Raw genomic sequence first — 9,812 nt, forward strand, 5'->3', positions numbered from 1 at the left:
AGTTGGACCTAAGAAGCTCGAGATGTGGTGTGCAAGAGAGACGACTGCACTTGTATGGTCATGTGGCGAGAATAGATGAGGATAGATGTGTGAAAAAGTGCCACACCCTAGCAGTTGAGGGAACCTGTTGAAGAGGTAGTCCCAGGAAGACCTGGGATGAGGTGGTGAAGCATAACCTTCAAACATTGGTCCTCACCAAGGCAATGACTAGTGACCGGGACCTTTGGAAATATGCTGTGCTTGAAAAGACTCGGCAAGCCAAGTGAGATCATAACCTTGTGGCCTATGCCAGGGGTGTAACCAGATCACTTCTGCGTATCTTTCCTTCATTGGACACTAAACTCTGCTTACGAAGACCTGTTGAGGCAATCGAAATCGAAAATAAATTCGTTGACTGGCATCTGTGCTAGTGGAGTGCTAAGAGTACCATCCGAGTGTGATTGTTGCCAGAGCAACAAACTGGCTTCTGTTCCGGTGGCATGTAAAAAGCACCATTCAAACGTGATCATTACCTGCGTCGCCTTGTTGGTACCTGTGCTGGTGGCATGTGAAAAAACATTTGAGCGAGGTGGCTGCCAGTGCCGCTGGACTGGCTCCTGTTTTTTTTGTAAACTGTTTTTAACATTTTGTAAACTGATTTTAACATTTTCTTATTATTATCAAAGTATGTATATATGTATTGTAATCTTTTGTGACAACCAGTACTAAACACAACAAAGCTTTTACATGTTACTTTTGACAATCTTTTTCTAAAAAAGTGAAACCGGTCAAATGAATTGCATTTTCAAATCTTCTTTCATATATAATTCCACTCGTGCGGTACCTTACAATTTTACTTTGTTATACACACACACACAATGGGCTTCTTTCAGTTTCTATTGACCAAATCCACTCACAAGGCTTTGGTCGGCCAGAAGCTATAGTAGAATACACTTGCCCAAGGTGCTATGCAGTGAGACTGAACTTGGAACCATGTGGTAGGGAAGCAAGCTTCTTACTACATAGCCATGACGGTGCCTCTGTGTGCGTGTGTGTGTGTGTATACAGATACATATACATACAAACATAAAATGCCCCAGTGGCTCATTAGAGATAGTGGATAATTTCTGCTACCTAGGGGACCAAATGTGCAGTGGGGAGAATGCACGAAAAGTGCAACAGCTGAAATAAGAATAGGATGGAGGAAATTCAGAGAGCTTTCACCTCTGTTGGCAACCAAAGTTTACTCTCTCTAAATGAAAGTAAGATTGTATGATGCATGTGTATGGACAGCAATTCTAGATGGTAGTGAGACATGGGCCCTGAATACTGAGGACATGTGAAGGCTAGAAAGAAATGAGGATAGTATGCTTTGCTGGACATGAAATGCTAGTGTTTTGAGAGAGAAGTTAGGCATAAGAGGGATTAGATGCAGAGTACGAGAAAGAAGCCTGATTTGGTCATGTGATGTGGATAGGCAGCTCCATAAAAAAGTGCTGATCTCTCAAAGTAGATGGAACATAAGGAAAAGAGAAACATCGGAAACCATGAGACAAAGTATTGAAGGATGACCTCGGGATGCTGCAGACAAAGGACCGTACTCAAGAAGACCCATACTCAACTCTCAAACAGAAGTGTTAAGGCTGCTCCCCCTGGTGGAGAGATTTGGCCTGCAAGAGTCTTGTGCTGGTCCCACATAAAAGCACTTGTGCAGTGCCATGTTAAAAGCATCCAGCACACACTCTCAGAGTGGTTGGCATGTTAGGAAGGGCATCCAGCCATAGAAACCCTGCTGAATCGTATTGGAACCTGGTGCAGCTGTCCAGTTTGCCAGCGCTGGTCAAACCATCCAACCCATGTCAGCATGGAAAACTCATGTTAAATGATGATGATGATACACACACACACACAGGTGAAGGCATGGCTGTGTGATTAAGAAGTTCACTTTGCAGTCATTGATTTTAGGTTCAGGCCTAGTGTGGTGCACCTGGGACAGGTGTCTTCTACTATTGTCTTGGACTAACCAATACCTCATCAGTGAAATTTGGAGATGAAACTTCAAAGAAGTTTACCATATATATATATATATATATATATATATATATATATAATAGGATTGATGCCAGGCCTGCCTGACTGGCTCCTGTGTCGGTGGAACATAAAAAGCATCCACTATACTTTTGGAGGGGTTGGCGTTAGGAAGGGCATCCAGTTGTAGAAACATTGCCAGATCAGATTGGAGCCTGGTGCAGCCGCTGGCTCTCCAGACCTCAGCGAAACCATCTAACCCATGCCAGCCAGGAAAATGAACATTAAACGATGATGATGATGATAATATATATATATACACACACACATGGGTGGCCACAAAGTCACACACCATGGGAGATACCAAGTATGTTATATAATAATGAAATAGGTAATCCATTACAAATGTTCAAAGTGGTGGCCATGTGGCTCTAAACAAGTGTTCATACGGAATTTGAAATTGCAATGAACCCTCACAAATAGCTCTCCATTGCTGTTGACTCATTCACACGCTTCAACAATTCTTTGAAGATGTCTTTGGCCAGGAATCTTTTCAGAATACACAAAGGATTTAATGTAGCCCCAAAAGAAAAAGTCCATGGGAATTAAATCTGGTGACCGTGGTGCCCACTCAATTGGCCTGTGCACCGGAGCCATCTCCTTGGAAAATGTTCATTTAGAAAATCATAAAACTGTAATGCATAATGGGGTAGAACCCAATCCTGCTGAAACCAGACAGGATTTCCCCTTCCAAGGGAATGCACTTGAGGCATCATCTTGTTGCCAAACATGTCCAGATATGAATCACCTGTCACAGAACCCTCAAAATAAAATGGTCCAATTACTTGTTTGTGCCAAATCCCACACCCACACCATTACCTTGCCCCCACCTTGTTGATTATCTGCCTCCATCCAATGAGGATTGGTTTGTGAGTAACATCGGCAGTTGTGAAAAGAGATAAAAAAAGAGAATGGTTGCAATTTCACATACTGCAAGATAGTGCAATCAGTGAAAGCTAAAACATACACTTAAATAAACCTATGTATATGCAAGTGCATATGCATGAGTGTGTGTCCATCACACACTCTCAGAGTGGTTGGCATTAGGAATGGCATCCAGCCATAGAAACCCTGCTGAATCATATTGGAACCTGGTGCAGCTGTCCAGTTTGCCAGCGCTGGTCAAACCGTCCAACCCATGTCAGTATAAAAAACTCATGTTAAATGATGATGATGATGATACACACACATTCACAGGTGAAGGCATGACTGTGTGATTAAGAAGTTCACTTTGCAGTCATTGATTTTAGGTTCAGGCCTACTGTGGTGCACCTAGGACATAGATGTACATTGACATTTCTGTATCTTGCATGAGATTGACTTGGTTAAGAAAAAAAAAAGATTCTAATGTTTAAGTTCCCAGTGTACATTACATCTCATAGTTCTGCATTCTCAAGTCGGAATAAAAACTCTCTTGCTTGAAGGTAAATGATAAGAAGGCTCTTTCCTGGGTCATATAAGCACATGGGGCTGGTTTCCTGGTTTCTGTGGAGAATATATAATCTCCCATGGATGGGACACCGGTCTGTCACAGGATTCCTCATTTTTGCCAGCTGAGTGGATTCAAGCAATGTGAAATGAAGTGTTTTGCTCAAGAATACAATGCATTGACTGGTTCAGGAACTGAAACCACAACTGTACGATCAGGAGCTTAACACCCTAACCACTGTGCTACATGCCTCCACACCAGCAAAAGAAAAACAGGCAGAAAAGGAAGAAATGAATGAAAGAATGAATATAGAGTGTGTGTGTGAAGGAAGATGTGAAGGAGCAATGATCACTGAGAGCACAGAAGGAAATAGATTTTATCAAATGCTCAAGAAGTTGTAAATGGCTACTGTTAATTAATTAGGTGATGTAATTAGCAGTGGAGGAGGATGTTCTGAAAATATAGCTGTAAGAGGAAGTATAGGATGGAAAAAGTTTGGAGAACTATGACCTCTGTTGGCAACAAAAGCTTTTAGTCTCAGAGTGAAAGGCAGATTGTATGATGCTTGTAGAGAAACGGCAATGCCACATGGTAGTGAGATGCTGGGCCCTGAATGCAGAAGACGTGTGAAGATTTGAAAGGAAAGAAGCTGACATATTCCGTTGGATGTGCAATATCAGTGTGCATGTATGACAAGGGTTGAGAGAAAAACTGGACATCTGAAGTTGCCCCCCCCCATCATTTCCAAGGCCATGGTGAGGAAACAAAATGGGGGTAATCCCCATCAAAATGAAGAAAATCCAACTTATGTGGGCGCCCTGATCCAAAATGCTGCCATTTATAATAATCTAATTAAAATTTTACAGAAATGTTGTCATGTTCCAAAGTCTCATGATTTACCTCCATACCTGCTACAAATGTGGCAAACCTCAAATTCCTGTGACTTGTAGTTTTGGATTTAGCTAGGTCTGAAAACACTGCAAAAACCGGCCATTTGTTACACATAACAAAATAAGCTTTACATAAATACTTAAAATATTGCTAACAAAAAAAAAAAAAATGTTTTCTTTCTAAGAACCTGAAAAAAAATTAGGCAACTACTATACCTTGGTCACTATTAATTTGTGTAATTTGAAGCTGATTATCACCTCAGTTTCAAAGACATGACATTGCAAATATAGCTAATTATTCATTTATGTAAATTAGGCAAAATTTCAACCATTTCACTGACCATTCCAATTTCATATTTCCTAAAATATTTATCCAAATTTCACAAATGAGGTATCGAATGTTTCTTTTTGGATGCTCTCTAAGAAAAAGTACAATAGAAATTACATTTAAATATTTTAAAAAATATTTTAAAACTGACCCTCTCCACTCACATTTCACAGTGATTACTCCATCCCTCCTATGCTACCAAATTATCACTCCTCCACCAAGCCACTTCCTGTTGATTTGTCTTCATCACTATACATCTCTCCATGTACTACATCTTTCTCTCTCTTCACACTCTTACATCTTATCCACCAACATTTCATTTCAATCTTGCTGCTCTTCATCTTCCTATACTGTCAATCAGCATCTACTCCCCAACTCATATGTAGCATTAATTACCCTTCCACCAGTCACCCCGATACTCTTCCCAATTTCTAGTCATCGTCTTTCAACTACTTTCCACCCAATTCATATTTTATCACAGACTTCCCCCACTCACCTCAACCTTTGCACTCCTACACCATTTCTTACCATTCCTCACTCTCTCCAGATATTCTTGCTACTTCTACACAGCAATCTATCCTGTTCTTCTCCTCCAGATACTTTTTCCTCAGCTATGGTAGCAAAGTTAGTGGGGACCAAGTTCGATGGGTCCAGTACGGCTCCACTCTCCAGAGCTCCAGCCATGAAACTTTGCATGTCATTGCTTGGCCCCATCCAAACCAGTTTCCCTAGTGCTATACCCCTACACTCTTGTTGGCTCACACCTCATTCAAGATCACTGACTCACTGTCCCTTTCTTTCATCAAGTCATAAGAAGGTATTGCGCTGCTACTCAGGCCAGTTCAGCCAACACAATATGCATTAGTCAGGACTGCAGCTACAATGAATGGTCTCTGATTTTCTCCATTTTTATCCTCCCTTGACCACTTCATGAAAAAAAAACCCAAAAAAACTGAGATATTAAACTGAACTAAAAATATGTAAAATAGTCGAAACTTTCATGGGAGTTTCTAGAGGGAGCTAACAAGGGAGATAACCAACACACATACAGCTGGCTTCAGTGAAGTTTACAACCTCAATTTTTTTCTTTTCCTTGTTTCAGTCATTTGACTGTGGCCATGCTGGAGCACCGCATTTAGCTGAACAAATTGACCCAAATTGGTCTCTTTTGCTGAACCGCTAAGCTATGGGAATGTAAACACACCAGCATTTGCTGTCAAGTAATAGTGGGGGTGGGGGACAAACAGACACAAACACACATATATACAATGGGTTTCTTTCAGTGTCTATCTATCAAATCCACTTATAAGACTTTGGTCAGTCTGAGGCTATAGTAGAAGACACTGGCCCAAGGTGCCACACAGTGGGACTGAAACCAGAACCATGTGGTTGAGAAGCAATCTTCTTACCACACAGCCTGAATGGTCGCAAACTTAAATCATTTAGCATTTAAACTAGCCACACAAGGCACAAAGATTCTGTGAGAGATGCAACCTCTCACACCTACCCAGCACAATTAATTTAAAACAATGTGCCAGTGGCACATAAAAGCACTATCCAAATGTGGTCGATGCCAGTCCCCTCTAGCCCCTGTGCCGGTGGTGTGTAAAAAGCACCCACTACACTCTCGGAGTGGTTGACATTAGGAAGGGCATCCAGCTTTAGAAACACTGCCAAATCAAGATTGGAGCCTGGTGCAGCCTCCTGGCTTCCCAGACCCCCAGTTGAACTGCCCAACCCATGCCAGCATGGAAAGCAGATGTTAAATGATGATGATGTGAATCAAAAAGCATCTGAGAGAGTATACCCTGGCACCTGAAAAGCACCATCCGTACGTGGCCGATGCCAGTGCTGCCTTGACTGGTTTCCGTGCTGGTGGCACGTTAAAAGCACCCACTACACTCACGGAGTGGTTGGCGTTAGGAAGGGCATCCAGCTGTAGAAACACTGCCAGATCAGACTGAAGCCTGGTGCAGCCTCCTGGCTTCCCAGACCCCGGTCGAACCGTCCAACCCATGCTAGCATGGAAAACGGACGTTAAACGATGATGATGATGATGTGTGACCTTTAGGCAGAGCCAGGTCATTGTAGTGGACCTGGTATAAAGTGAATCATAGTGAACGAGGAAATAGTGTTCACAATGTGTTACACTGAATAAACTTTGACAAGGCATCGATGCAACACCGAGAACAAATGCGATTTTGTACCAGCAACTCCTGTGCTGAGCAACATTGTAGAACTGCAGAAAGTTCCAGCAGGTCCTGTCAAGCAATTTCAGATTCTTTGATAGCATCTATTGGAAATCATAAGGGAAGATCACCTAAGTATGTGGTACACCCCAACAGTACCTCAGCATCTTCAAGAATCTGTACTAAGACCTTAGATTGTGTGTCAGGACAGATAATGGTAACCACAAGTTTAGCATCGTTACTGGCATCTGTTAAGGCTGCATCTAACTGAAGGCTCTTTTGCTTCTTGTTTGGTAGAAAGCAATGCAGGGCTGTAGGGGAGACTAATGGCGTCAGCCTGTTTGCAGAAACAAGAGAGGAACAGCAAGATCAAAAGAGAAAAACTTGGGCCCCGAATCAGCTGTGGAAAGATTAAGATGATGCAGGGTTAATGCCACAATTAAATGTTCCATCTTCAGCAGTTGTGGTCGATGGAAGGCCATAGGTGTGGCTACAGGAATCAGCTCCTTGCCATTCCTCCAGAAAGAGTCAAAAGTGATTGTCTAAGAATTTCTATGACTTTACCAGCTCCAATTTCTGGACACCTAATTCCACCCCAATTGGAATCCCAAGGATTATTATATGTGGGATGCAGTTGAAAATGACACCAAGGCTGAAATGGTGATGAACATCAAGGAGGTGCTTGAAGATCTTCCCAGGGACACATTTATTTAGGCAGGGGCTATTGGAGTAGCTTTCCCTTTTAAGCAAACTGTCAAATTTAGCCTGAACACTCTGTGTGTCTATATGTGTATGTGTGATATATATATATACAAATAACGATGACGATGATACATACATACACACACACTATAGATGCATATATATTTATATGCACATATACATACTACACATGCATATGTGTGTGTGTGTGTATATATATATATATATATATATCTTTTCTTTTTTTTTCATTTTACTTGTTTCAGTCATTTGACTGCGGCCATGCTGGAGCACCGCCTTTAGTCGAGCAAATCGACCCCGAGACTTATTCTTTGTAAGCCCAGTACTTATTCTATTGGACCGCTAAGTGACAGGGACGTAAACACACCAGCATCGGTTGTCAAGCAATGCTAGGGGGACAAACACACACATATATATATATATACACATATATACGACAGGGTTCTTTCAGTTTCCACCCATCAAATCCACTCACAAGGCTTTGGTCGGTCTGAGGATATAGTAGCAGACACTTGCCCAAGGTGCCACGCAGTGGGACTGAACCTGGAACCATGTGGTTAGGAAGCAAGCTTCTTACCACACAGCCTGAATAGTTGCAAACTTAATCATTTAGCAGTTAAGCTGGCCACACCAGGCACAAAGATTCCGAGAGAGATCCAGCCTCTCACAATAAGGGGCCTCAAGACCAGACATCCATAGGACCATTCACTGAGCTTGCAGTGATAGGGGCATACCTACACAATCAGGCCCCACCTCTGAATTTGCTTCCTCATAATTTCCAGAAGATTAGATATCTATTTTAATGAAATTTTCTACAAATAGGCTTCAGACGGTTTTAATTCCTATTATATTGGAATTTGTGGTGAAAATATTTTTTTTCCGAGGGTGGGATGGAGTGTTTTTTAAAAGTTTACGTGTCAACTTTGCTCCCTCATAACTTTCAGAAAAATGGGTAATTATGAAATTTCCTACAAATACTTTTTTGTAGATTACGATTAAATCAGAATTTAATAGGAAAAATAAAATCTGGCTGGCTCGTATACATACATACTGACACACAACTCATATACATACCTATAAAATGAAGCTTGAAATTTCGAAAAAAACATAAACGTACTCTACACACTCTAAAAGACATTTGAAGAAAAATTCATTTAAAAATTCACATTTTCCTGAAAGATACGAGGAAACAAAGCCAACTCGTGTATATTTTCCGAAACTCGCTACCCAACCTTCGGAAAAAATAAATAATTTCACATTAAATTCTGATATAATCGCAATCTGTACCATCTGGAGAATATTTGTAGAAAATTTTATAAGTACCCATTTTTCTGGAAGTTAGAGGAAACAAAATCGGGAGTGAGGTGGGGTGGGGCGCCGTGTACGTACACCATGGTAGGCCCTGACTGAGCTTTTGACATGAGGGGTTTTGTTAGTTTGTATCTAAGTTGCACAGAGTAACACTGACGGAAGGTCTTGAACAAACAGGGACGTATTTTAAGCATATATTTTTAAGACAACACAGGAGGGACAGATTTTAACAATATTTTAGTTTAATGCTATCGTACACACACGCATATATATTTATATTATAAACACATATTTGTTTACAGTCCTATCAATTCCTGCAAAGAGTGACCAGCGGTGGTTATACACTGGCATTAGCAGAATTGTGATGTACGACTTGTTTGAAATTGGGCTGAAGCGATTTCAGAAAGTTTAGCTCTAGATAAATTCTACAGAGAAGAAAAAAAACCCAACACCATTAAATAATTATTTCTGTGACATAAGCAACGAAAAGAGACAACTAACCAAGAAATAATTATTTCAATTAAAATTCGAACAAATAACAACTTACCAAAGATTTTCGCGGAATTTTTACGAACACCAACTTCTGAGCTTTCTGATTGGTCAGAGTGATTAACGACTTTAAATAGAAGAAGTTAGTTTTCAAGGGAAGTAATATTAATCACGGTGGAATCCTCTTCATGGTTATTCAATATAGAAATAGCAGCCGAATCTTCCTTGAATAAGACGCCGTAATCTCTCTCTCTATATATAATCTTAAATAAAATACTATAAAAATAAAAAGGGAAGACTCGATGGTTAAACTAGTCCTAGGTAGACTATGCACAGAAAAATAAAAAGAAGACAGTCGGGACTGGACAATGGCAAAGCGAGAAGTT

At 40.8% G+C, this 9,812-nt stretch overlaps 1 protein-coding gene across 2 annotated transcripts in view; it reads right to left on the reverse strand.

Annotated features, from left to right (window-relative positions):
- LOC115210962 (origin recognition complex subunit 5-like) overlaps positions 1-9,537 on the reverse strand; it is an 82,385-nt gene extending 72,848 nt beyond the window's left edge. For both annotated transcript variants that reach the window (XM_036501958.1, XM_029779785.2), the window contains exon 1: positions 9,485-9,537. The gene's annotated coding sequence lies outside the window, so the exon portion shown is untranslated. The remainder of the gene's footprint in view (positions 1-9,484) is intronic.
- Between the last annotated feature and the right edge of the window lie 275 nt (positions 9,538-9,812).

Source organism: Octopus sinensis, linkage group LG4 (genome assembly GCF_006345805.1).
Source record: "Octopus sinensis linkage group LG4, ASM634580v1, whole genome shotgun sequence".
Lineage (NCBI taxonomy): Eukaryota > Metazoa > Mollusca > Cephalopoda > Octopoda > Octopodidae > Octopus > Octopus sinensis.